Raw genomic sequence first — 11511 nt, 5'->3', positions numbered from 1 at the left:
AGTTCATGGAATCAAATTCTTGAATTTTGTTTGGGTTCATGGAATCAAATTCTACAATCTAGCAAAAATTTCATGGAATCAAATTCTACAATCTAGCAAAAATTTTAATGTAATGGTTTCTTGCAATCCAGCAAAAGAGTGTAATGGTAAATTAAGATCTGCACAATGTTTTGTCAGTTGAGTTGACGTTGGAAAATCTTTTTTACCAAGTAAAATCATTTTTTACTCATAAAATTTTCAAATAAACATTGAACCATGTATTCTATTTTGGGAAATAAATGATTTATTACTTTTGGAGTAGTCTACCTAGGCGGTAGAATGGCCCGTTTTCCGTCACCGGCCAGAAAATCGTCCGGCTCCGGCCACGGCAATCCCTCCGCCCTCCACTACCCTCCCCTAGCTCCGCCACTCTCCTTCTCCGCCACTCTCCCCTGACAATCCTGACATTCCCTGCCATTCCCTGACAAAAAATCCGATTGCAGCTGGAGGGCCTGACATCCCCTGACAGATCGGGGACGAGCTGGAATTGCAGCCACGGAGTATTATTGCCGGTTCCAATTTGAATTGAGGAAATGGTCACCCGCGCGCTGCTCACTCACCTTCCTCTTCGACTCGGCGCTTCCCGCTCTGCAATTCCGCTCTGCAGCTCGCCACCCAGGTACTCTTCGGTGAACCTGTTAGCATCCTCTGTTAACTCGTTGGCCAGTCCTTGGGATCAGTAATTTTATATTTCCTGAGTAGGGTTCGAGCTCAATTCCTGCCAAATCTGTCTGCGCGCCTGCTTTATTTCACATGGCCGATTTCTTTGGCCCTTCCTGTAACTATGACGAATGCAATGGTGTCATGGAGTCCGAGGTCAGCGGATGTGGAGATATGGAAGCTGCTATCCCGAAGCGCGTAATGAACAAACTCTTGGCGTGGCTCCACGCCAATTTAATTGCTTCTATGCAGAATCATTTCGGGAAAGTTACCAGGGCCATGATCTCTTCTCTGGGCTTCAATGACAATGTGAATGATTACTGTGGCTTGCTTTTGGATCAGGCCACATCTACCATACCGGAACTGAGAGCGGCCATGTTTATACCTGGAGCCAAGCACCGCGCTTTAAACGTGATTAAAATGCAGGTAAAGCAGGGGCTGGTTTTGCTGCTGGGAGTGGCGAAAACTATAATGACGCCAAGGCCTTTGTAGATTTGTATGTTACAGACACAGTTTAGCCAAATAATTAAATGCTACCGGGACTCGAGGTCTGAAACATAATGTAATGTAGTGTTGTAAGCTGTTATGCGGTTTTGTGACTCATCTTTGCTCCGGTAAAGCGGGCAGTGGGGGCCGAAACAACCGGGCAGATAAAACTGTAATGCCGTGAAAATATTTTCATTGTTAGTTCTCCTTTGTCTGAAAATGTTGTGTCATCTAAGTAGGTAGGGAAATTTCAAATGATAAATAACGATTTAATTCAGCGCTGGTTCAGGAATTTTAGTTCGGATCTACTGAGTTAGGGAAATTTCAAATGATAAATAACGATTTAATTCAATTCTGGTTCAGGAATTTCAATTCGCATCTTCTGAGTAGGGAAATTTCAAATGATAAATAACGATTTAATTCAGTTCTCGTTCAGGAATTTCAGTTCGGATCTACTGAGATAACTTTATTTTGAAAATACTTTTAGAAATTTCTTTAACAGAAATCGAACAGAAATTTACTTTGAGAATAAATTTCGATATTTCTGTAACAGAAATCGACCTGGTGGTTTGTCAAACTAAACCTTGGCCTCGCTGAAAAAGTAATTTCAAAAGGAAAAGTATGTTCACTATGAAGGCACTCAGATTATGGGACAAATCAAATTTTACTTTGAGTAATGACGGGACTGATTAAAGCATATTAAAGCATACTCTGAGTGGAAAGCACATACCATAGATCAAGATAACATGAACATCACCTTTTCAATTCATAATGTTATTTTTTGTTTGCAAAATGCAATGCATGTGGCTCTTAAAATGTTGACATTTCAGCAAAGTCATTACAATTCATGTGGTCGTATGAACATAACAGTGTACCAGAGTGTAATGGAGTACGGCATCATTTGTCTGGTGGGACAATTTTCTTTCTTTGCCAAAAAAATTAGACTTATCGAAAGCATATTTTTTTTTTCCAAAGAAAAAAAGCAAACTTTTTATTAAGATAAAAAGTTACAAGGAGATGCATAAAGCATTCAATTTGGCTGTGTGAAAAATGATCATACAGCCCGCAATGTACAGCACTGCCTAAAGACAGAAAAAAGAATGAGCTGCTCCGCTTTTCCGGAAAGCAGCAACAAAGGAAACCCAGCTGGCCTAAGTCTTCCTACCCTTCTTCTTCTCCACTTTTCGCCAACCATCCATGATGGGAGGGGAGTCAATAACGGCTAGCTGGTTTTCCATCGTACTCATTGGTTGCTCCTTATCCGAATCCGATCCTTCAGGACTGTGGCTTCGTTTGTTTCCGTTTATTTCCATCTGGATCTCTTGTTCCTTTTCCTCATTAATCTCCTTGTCCTTATTGTCCTGATTTTTATCCTTTGTTGTAGTTTGTTCTTCTTTCTTTGCTGTAGTTACCTTCTTCCATGCAGCATCTATATCCTGCCATCCTTTCGGCTTCCTTTGTTGTTGCTTGCTCTTGTTGAGGCTTGGACATGCATTGTACAAGTGACCTGTTTGTTGACATCCCCGGCATCTGAAAGTTGTATTCTCATAGTCCAGATGTTGTTTCCACTGTGTATTATTGAAGTTTAAGATGATGCTTTCAGGTAGTCCTCGACTAAGATCTACCTCGACACATATTCTGGCAAAAGTAAATATTCCTTTTATGTGTCTCTCTACGTCTATCTTTAACATTCTCCCCAAGGTATTTCTGATTGTTATTAGAACCTTTGAATGCCAAAAATGTAATGGAAGGTTATGCATCCTCACCCATACTGGCATCCTTGATACCACCATGGTGTTAGCATCAAAATCAGGAAACCAAGGGGTAATAAAGAGTCCAGCACTACCCCAGAACCATGGCCCTTGGTTGAGAACTGTTTCCTTTTCTTCCTCTGTTTCAAAACATACTATAAAAAAACCTTTGGGGTATAGGTAGATTTGGCAATTTTTTGTCCAAACCGAGTGAATCCATTGATACAGTGCATCAGTTCTAGGCCAAAAACCGTTAAATCTGCAAATAACTGCATTTTTTTGTAGATCTGAATATATACTTTTTACCTCTGGGATTTCGATGGATATAGCTGGGCTCTCCGGCATTTGGTCTACAATGTACTGGCCTGGAGGTTCCGTGACGGCTGTGGGCTTTTTTCCTTTGCCCTTCACTGCTTCCTTAAATGACCCATTGCTTTGCGAGCTAGTTCCAGCATTTTCGGCTCCTCCTCGTAATCTCATATTGAGAATGATTGTGGAACCTGACTTGATGTTGTATCCTTGCATGGTTCTGCATTCCTGCATCGATCTGCCCTCATTCACCAGATGTTGTTCCTCAGCCGGGTAGCCAGTCTGTTTGGCGATATTGTTCTTTAGATCTGAAACCCTGTCGCTGTCAGAAGTCCAGACCACGATTGTGGTTCCTTTTGGCGTCTTCACAAAAACTTGAAACCCAGATTTGGCATTCTGGGGTGGCTCGGTTCTTGTCAAATCTGAGCCATCCAACTCTGTCTCCAAGAGAGGTTCCATATCTCCTAGATTTTGGCTTTTCCTTCGATTGTTGTCCGGATCGGGTAGATCCAGGCCAGATCTGGAGGTCAGTGATCCACCCTGGTGATGAATAGAATCACGGCTGCCTGCATGAGGATTCAAAGTTGAAACAATGAAATTTCGGGACTGCAGAGCCTGCTCCAGATCCTGGCAACACCGCTGCTGCATGTGGAAGAGTGCAGTAGCTGCCAGGGGTATTTCATCAAACAGTTGCCGCGCATCCTCCATGCGTTGTCTAAGAACAAAATCCGTGAATCGCTTATTGGGAAGATGTAAGAATTCTGCATATTCTGGGCCGTCGTCTGTTTTGTGAAGCTGTAGCACCAAGGGGCGCCTCGTCACAATACCTGAACCCCGAGGTAGAAAATCCCTTCCCACGATGCTTTCCAGGACAGATGATTTTCCAGAACTCTGGCCTCCGACGACGGCCACGGTGGGAAGCGCTTCCCATAGCGTGGGGAGCGCACTGGCACCCTCACCGCCATGGTCTCCAAAAACCGTACACGCCCTCTGTATTCTGTTTACAAGCCCGATCAGATTCTCCATGGTTGCCATCACTGCTTCCTCTGTCAAAACCCCCGCTTATCGAAAGCATATTTATGGATGATTTATATGAAAAAGTGTTAATTTTTTTTTTTTTTAATAGTAGTTTAATTGATAGATATTTTGGATTTTTTAATAGCGAATTTGTGTCATAAAAGATAAAACATAACATCATAGTCACCGTTGTAAAATTACAAAAAAAATAGTAATTTATTTTTCATAAAAGAAAATGTTAAATTTTTATCTATTATATGTATAAATTTATTATATTTATAAAATTTATATTTATTAGCTTGTTATGTTCTCTGTTTTATATAGGAAATTCTAATATTATTAATTACTTTGTAAATTATAACATTTTATTGAGATGTAATAATGTTGTCTTTTTTCACTTTTTGATTTAAATCTATTATAGGTATAAATTTATTATATTTATAAAATTTACATTTATTAGCTTGTTATGTTTTCTGTTTTATATATATAGGAAATTTTAATATTATTAATTACTTTGTAAATTATAACATTTTATTGAGATGCAGTAATGTTGTCTTTGCTTTTTTCACTTTTAGATTAGTTAAATTTCTAGATGAACAAAATTAGTAGGCATCTTAAGATTTGAGGTAATGATTGAGAGTGGTTACTTAAATTGAGAAGCAAATTTCTAAACATTTTGTAATGTGTTTTTAGAGAAACTTTTTGTTGTTTATATTGTGCTAGAGTAATCATAATTATGAAAAATTTAAGAGGAATTGGTGTTCATTCTCTTAAAGAGTTGAAGTAATTGAGCTAATGGAAGTCCTGTTACACATGACTCTCCTAATATCTTGGGCCTTTGGAAAGTGAGGAGAGAATTGGTATTAATCCTCAAACCTTTAAAATAATTGAGAAAATGGAAATTATATTATACTAAGTGGACTCTTTGTGCTTAGACACATTACTCTCCTAATGAGATGGCCTTCCTATAATCCATAAAATTAGGAACTTCATAGATAAATTGGAATAAGATGCCAAAATAAACATCATTGCTTACCAATAAGCTAGTAGTATATTAAGACCAAAGGGCTCAAAAAGATGCACTATGAAATTGCTAGGAACCTAGAAAAGAGTCTATCACTACCTCTTTAAACAACCTACAAAAACATTAGACCCTTATGCCATCACCAAAATAATAAATCTCAACACAACAAGTAAAGGGCATTGTTTAACTATCTTAGATTTTGGAGTCAAACTATGTTTTTGTTGTTGTTTAAAATCCATTTTTGAATGTGTAAATGGATTCAAAGCTTTGAAAAACTCTTAGGAAACTCCTTTTTGTAGAGTTCACATATCAAACTTGTGATTACAACAAATTCGTGCAGGATTATAGGAAAATTTAATAAAAAAATATGCTCAAAAGACCTCCAAAACCTAGAATAGTTAATTATAACTATATAACAAGTCAGAGGCAAAAGGAGTGGAGGATATGGTGGCTCATCAACATCTTTGTATGTAACTTCTACCAGTGGACATGCTTCAAAACATCTGGTGCACTCTCCATACGGCCTGGCATTAATACTGGTGCTCTGTTTCTCTTATCTTTAGTTTTGTTTATATGTCAGTAGTTGTCATAATATTGTTACATAAGATTTTTTTTTAAGTTTTTTAATTTTAATAAAATCAAAGTTATATAGACAGATTTACATAAATTCCAATTGGGTAACTATGTAGACTAATTGGGTAACTATGTAGACTAAGTGAGTTTAGAACTATTGGATAAAGTTGGGGAGAGGGAAATTGCGGATGATTATTATTGTGAAAAGATGTTGTAGAAAAGTTTGGATTAAGGTTATTTATATATTGGTAGTGGTCATAATATTGTATAAAACTTTTTAATTTTTTTTTTATTAATAAAAATAACATTTGCAAGTGGTAGTGATTTGATGTATTTTTGATGTGCCAATCTTCATAACCATCATGTTGTAATGGATTATGTTTTGAAAACTTGAATGCACAATTAATATATTTTATTTCTCTTTTAGAAACATTGTTTCTAATAGTAGTTTGGAGCATAGACAAATATGAGTCAATTTGGAGGTTCATTCCAAGTATTTGGTTAACTTGTGTTAGTAGCTTCAAGTGTAGACAAATATTTTCAAGTCAGGATTTATTTTAAGTATTTAGTTAGTGCACATCTCTTGGTTTGCATTGTATTATATTGAAGCCTTCATTGTTAGGGCTCGCCCACATAATTTTGGCATCCATTTGCTTTTATTCTATTAAAATTGTGTTCTTGTTCAACTTTCCCTATCTATTTAGAAACAACAGTTCAACCATAGTGAAACTTACAATCTTTGTCTTTAGGTAGGGAGCTTGATGATATCATTTCACTTCTATTTCTGAATATCTAAATGCCTCGATTGGGTTTGCAATCACCAACGTTTGTTTTATCTAAACATGTCACTGTAGATGTTAACGTAGAGCACAATTTGTGTCTCCATTCTAGGGGCTTGTGTATCTCTATTTTCACCATCCCTTGTTGAGCATAATTTAGGGAAGAAACTATCATAGTTGGTAATACGTAAATACGAATATGTTTCTCATGCATTTTTAATTGGCTACATATTAGCTTTGGGGTAAAAATACAATGTTGATATGCCATTATTTCAACATTTACATGTCAAAATTAGTGTTTTCAACAAATTAACTTTTTCAATTTTATTTAAACATTGTCATAATCTTTTAAACATTGATATATCAAGATCCTTGATAATCATTGATATATCTACATTTTTTATGTTAAGTATGTTGATGGGTTTATGATTTTTTTTCTCCCAGTGAAAAAATGTAATTTTACTTTAAAAAGATATAAAATTACATTTTTTAGATGCATATCATTGTACGCATTCTCATATACATATGATGATCAAACAATATAGATGGCTCTAAGCTAGTTATGCTTAGGGAGATTTCCACAAGCTTCCAAGCTTACATTTTATGATACAAATTCGCTATTAAAAAATCCAAAATATCTATCAATTAAACTACTATTAAAAAATAAAAAGTAAACACTTTTTCATATAAATCATCCATAAATATGCTTTCGATAAGTTTGATTTTTTTGGCAAAGAAAAAAAATTGTCCCACCAGACAAATGATGTCGTACTCCATTACACTCTGGTACACTGTTATGTTCATACGACCACATGCATTGTAATGACTTTGCTGAAATGTCAACATTTTAAGAGCCACATGCATTGCATTTTGCAAATAAAAAATAACATAATGAATTGAAAAGGTGATGTTCAGGTTATCTTGATCTATGGTATGTGCTTTCCACTCAAAGTATGCTTTAATATGCTTTAATCAGTCCCGTCATTACTCAAAGTAAGATTTGATTTGTCCCATAATCTGAGTGCCTTCATAGTGAACATACTTTTCCTTTTGAAATTACTTTTTCAGCGAGGCCAAGGTTTAGTTTGACAAACCACCAGGTCGATTTCTGTTACAGAAATATCGAAATTTATTCTCAAAGTAAATTTCTGGTCGATTTCTGTTAAAGAAATTTCTAAAAGTATTTTCAAAATAAACTTCTCTCAGTAGATCCGAACTGAAATTCCTGAACCAGAACTGAATTAAATCGTTATTTATCATTTGAAATTTCCCTACTCAAAAGATGTGAATTGAAATTCCTGAACCAAAATTGAACTAAATCGTTATTTATCATTTGAAAATTCCCTAACTCAGTAGATCCGAACTGAAATTCCTGAACCATCACTGAATTAAATTGTTATTTATCATTTGAAATTTCCCTACCTACTTAGATGACACAACATTTTCAGACAAAGGAGAACTAACAATGAAAATATTTTCACGGCATTAAAGTTTTATCTGCCCGGTTGTTTCGGTCCCCACTGCCCGCTTTACCGGAGCAAAGATGAGTCACAAAACCGCATAACAGCTTACAACACTACATTACGTTATGTTTCAGACCTCGAGTCCCGATAGCATTTAATTATTTGGCTAAACTGTGTCTGTAACATACAGATCTACAAAGGCCTTGGTGTCATTATAGTTTTCGCCACTCCCAACCAGCAGCAAAACCAGCCCCTACTTTACCTGCATTTTAATCACGTTTAAAGCGCGGTGCTTGGATCCAGATCTAAACATGGCCGCTCTCAGTTCTGGTATGGTAGATGTGGCCTAATCCAAAAGCAAGCCACAATAATCATTCACATTGTCATTGAAACCCGGAGAAGAGATCATGGCCCTGGTAACTTTCCCGAAATGATTCTGCATAGAAGCAATTAAATTGGCGTGGAGCCACGCCAAGAGTTTGTTCATTACGCGCTTCGGGATAGCAGCTTCCATATCTCCACATCCGCTGACCTCGGACTCCATGACACCATTGCATTTGTCGTAGTTACAGGAAGGGCCAAAGAAATCGGCCATGTGAGATAGAGCAGGCACGCAGACAGATTTGGCAGGAATTGAGCTCGAACCCTACTTAGGAAATATAAAATTACTGATCCCAAGGACTGGCCAACGAGTTAACAGAGGATGCTAACAGGTTCACCGAAGAGTACCTGGGTGGCGAGCTGCAGAGCGGGAAGCGCCGAGTCGAAGAGGAAGGTGAGTGAGCAGCGCGCGGGTGACCATTTCCTCAATTCAAATTGGAACCGGCAATAATACTCTGCGGCTGCAATTCCAGCTCGTCCCCGATCTGTCAGGGGATGTCAGGCCCTCCAGCTGCGATCAGATTTTTTGTCAGGGAATGGCAGGGAATGTCAGGATTGCCAGGGGAGGGTGGTGGAGAAGGAGGGTGGCGGAGGGCGGAGGGATTGCCGGTGGCCGGAGCCGGACGATTTTCTGGCCGGTGACGGAAAACGGGCCATTCTACCGCCTAGGTAGACTACTGGCACTTCTCCCAATCCATCCGGCTATAACTCCTGAGTTTCAGACACAACAACAAATTTTGAACTATCGCCGAATTGTTGAGAAAATGGCAATATCATCAACAAACATTATGCATTTTGAACAAAGTGTACGGGTTTCATTTTTAATATTCAAGTCGCAGGAAGGTTGCAATGTCGATGATGTTGTGGCTCAAATAGTGGTTGCGACCACCTCCATTGAGAAGTGTAGTAGCAACAGATCAGATATTAGCATCTACATCCTCAGAAGTATAGGCAAGAATTGGGTATGTTTTGTTTTTTATCTCAACTACATTTGCATTCTCTAGACACAAAAAATATTTGATGGGATTAGTTAAATTTCTTGATCACAGGTTGCGGCTGTTGCTAAGAAAAGGGGCCAGGAAAATAAAAATCCCTGGTTAAATCTTCCTAAGGCAACCTGGAAATCCTTAAACAGAACAAGGTTTCAATTCATTTCTATCTTCTATGTACTTTCAATTAAAGTCTATTTGTTTCAGGGATTGATAATTTGTGTGTTGCAGGTTGCCTCATTCACAAAGGGGTTTTTTTCAGATGTTTGAATGGTGGACTCCGAGTGGTTTGAAGGTAATTGTGAAAAGAGCAAAACAGGGTTCCCTATGTTCGGGCATTGTTAGTGTGCAAAGAATATACCTGGGAAGCAAAAATCGGGACAAATTATCACACTGTTGTCTTGCTTTATTGAAGTCTTACTTCACAAAGAGCAAGGATTTGAATTCTTACACACTCTATGATTACATGGAAGGTAAGCGTATAATTGGACCGGGGAAGTGGGAAAGTGTAGATGTTGTGTGTTCTACGTTGAGTAAGCCAAATGGCTTCTCTGCAGAAGCATTTTGGAAGAGTTTAGGAGCGAAGAAGCTCAAGTACGAAGTCTGTCGAGTTGTATATGCTTCAAAGAAAGATTGAGGAAATATGTCTGATTTTTCTCATAGCTGTTTTCAGTTGGTTGGTTCCGTTACGTGGGATTTGTTGTTCATGGGTGCAGTAGTTCTTGGACTGCAACATATCAGTTCTCATCTAAACTCCATATCCGAGACTTCAAGGTTCCTAAATGAGATGGACTCTGCGCAAAGGACGAAAAAATAAGCAAGCTCTTGCACAAGGTGACACTATTGGGAAGGTGACATTATTGGGATTTGCATGACACACGACGAATCTCAACAGTGTTACCAACAAGAACCTCACAATATAATGCTTATGAAAGAACCTCACAATATAATGCTTATGAAGAACCTCACAATATAATGAAAATAAGAAAGCTCTTGTAGAAGGTGACAATATAATGAATATAAACAAGCTCTTGTACAAGGTGACACTATTAGGATTCACAAGGCGACACTATTGGGATTCACATGAAACACGACTATGAATCTCAAACAGTGTCACTAACAAGAACCTCACAATATAACGCCTATCAAGAACATCACAATATAATGTCTATCGGCATAATTATTGTTTGAGTGGGATAATTTCAATTTCATAAAGGTGGTTAAATGCCTATCGGCGTGATTATTGTTTAAGTGGGATAATTTCAATTTCATAAAGGTTGTTAACAATGTAAAATATAATGTCTATCAAGAACCTCACAATATAATGCCTATCGGCATAATTATTGTTTGAGTGGGATAATTCCAATTTCATTAAGGTTGTTAAGAATGTAAATAATATAAGGGTTTATATCTTTACATTTTTACATTGATTTCATGGTTTCAATATTTTTTACATTGATTTCATGGTTTCAATATTTTTACACAAATTTTATTGGAGTTATTTTGTATTACTTTAATTTGTTAGTTTTTTTTTTTGTAAGTAAAGACTAATCTATTAATAATAAAAGGAAAAATATTTACAGAGAGGTTTTAACCTCTGAGGGGGCCATAGCCAGCCCTCTGTCAAAAAGACTATCACCTGACCTACTGGTTACAGATATGAGAAACATAGACCCAAAAACCATTAGAGCCAGAGAGCAACGATACTTTGTTGTGAGCCGCTCTATTACAAAATGCAGTACTATGCGGCTAATACAGAAAACTAGAAAGCCAAAATCGTGACTTGGAAGATGATAAAAGACCATACATATGATATCATAAGCATACCCAGCTGAGAGGAGCATCCAAAAACTAACAATCCTGAGAAGACTTGCTGAGGCGTAGGGAATTAATCCTGAGAAGGCAAGTCTGTGTCTTTTTCGTTTCCCTTGCTGGGAGAGCTGACCCAATGAACCATCACATTTTCTTCTGCTTCCATCATGTTGCATCCTGGAGGAGTCACAAGGTGCAGAACGCTGCCAGAGAATTGCGCCGGCGCAC

At 37.6% G+C, this 11511-nt stretch overlaps 1 pseudogene; it reads left to right on the top strand.

Moving 5' to 3' along the window:
- Window positions 1-757: 757 nt before the first annotated feature.
- On the top strand, window positions 758-1462 carry LOC149262094 (uncharacterized; annotated as a pseudogene).
- Window positions 1463-11511: the final 10049 nt, after the last annotated feature.

The sequence above is a fragment of the Pinus tabuliformis genome, chromosome 6 (genome assembly GCF_031772625.1).
Source record: "Pinus tabuliformis cultivar Carrire ecotype Pingquan chromosome 6, CPIR1, whole genome shotgun sequence".
In the NCBI taxonomy this organism is placed as follows: Eukaryota; Viridiplantae; Streptophyta; class Pinopsida; order Pinales; family Pinaceae; genus Pinus; species Pinus tabuliformis.
This window is presented reverse-complemented; position numbering and strand designations above follow the sequence as displayed.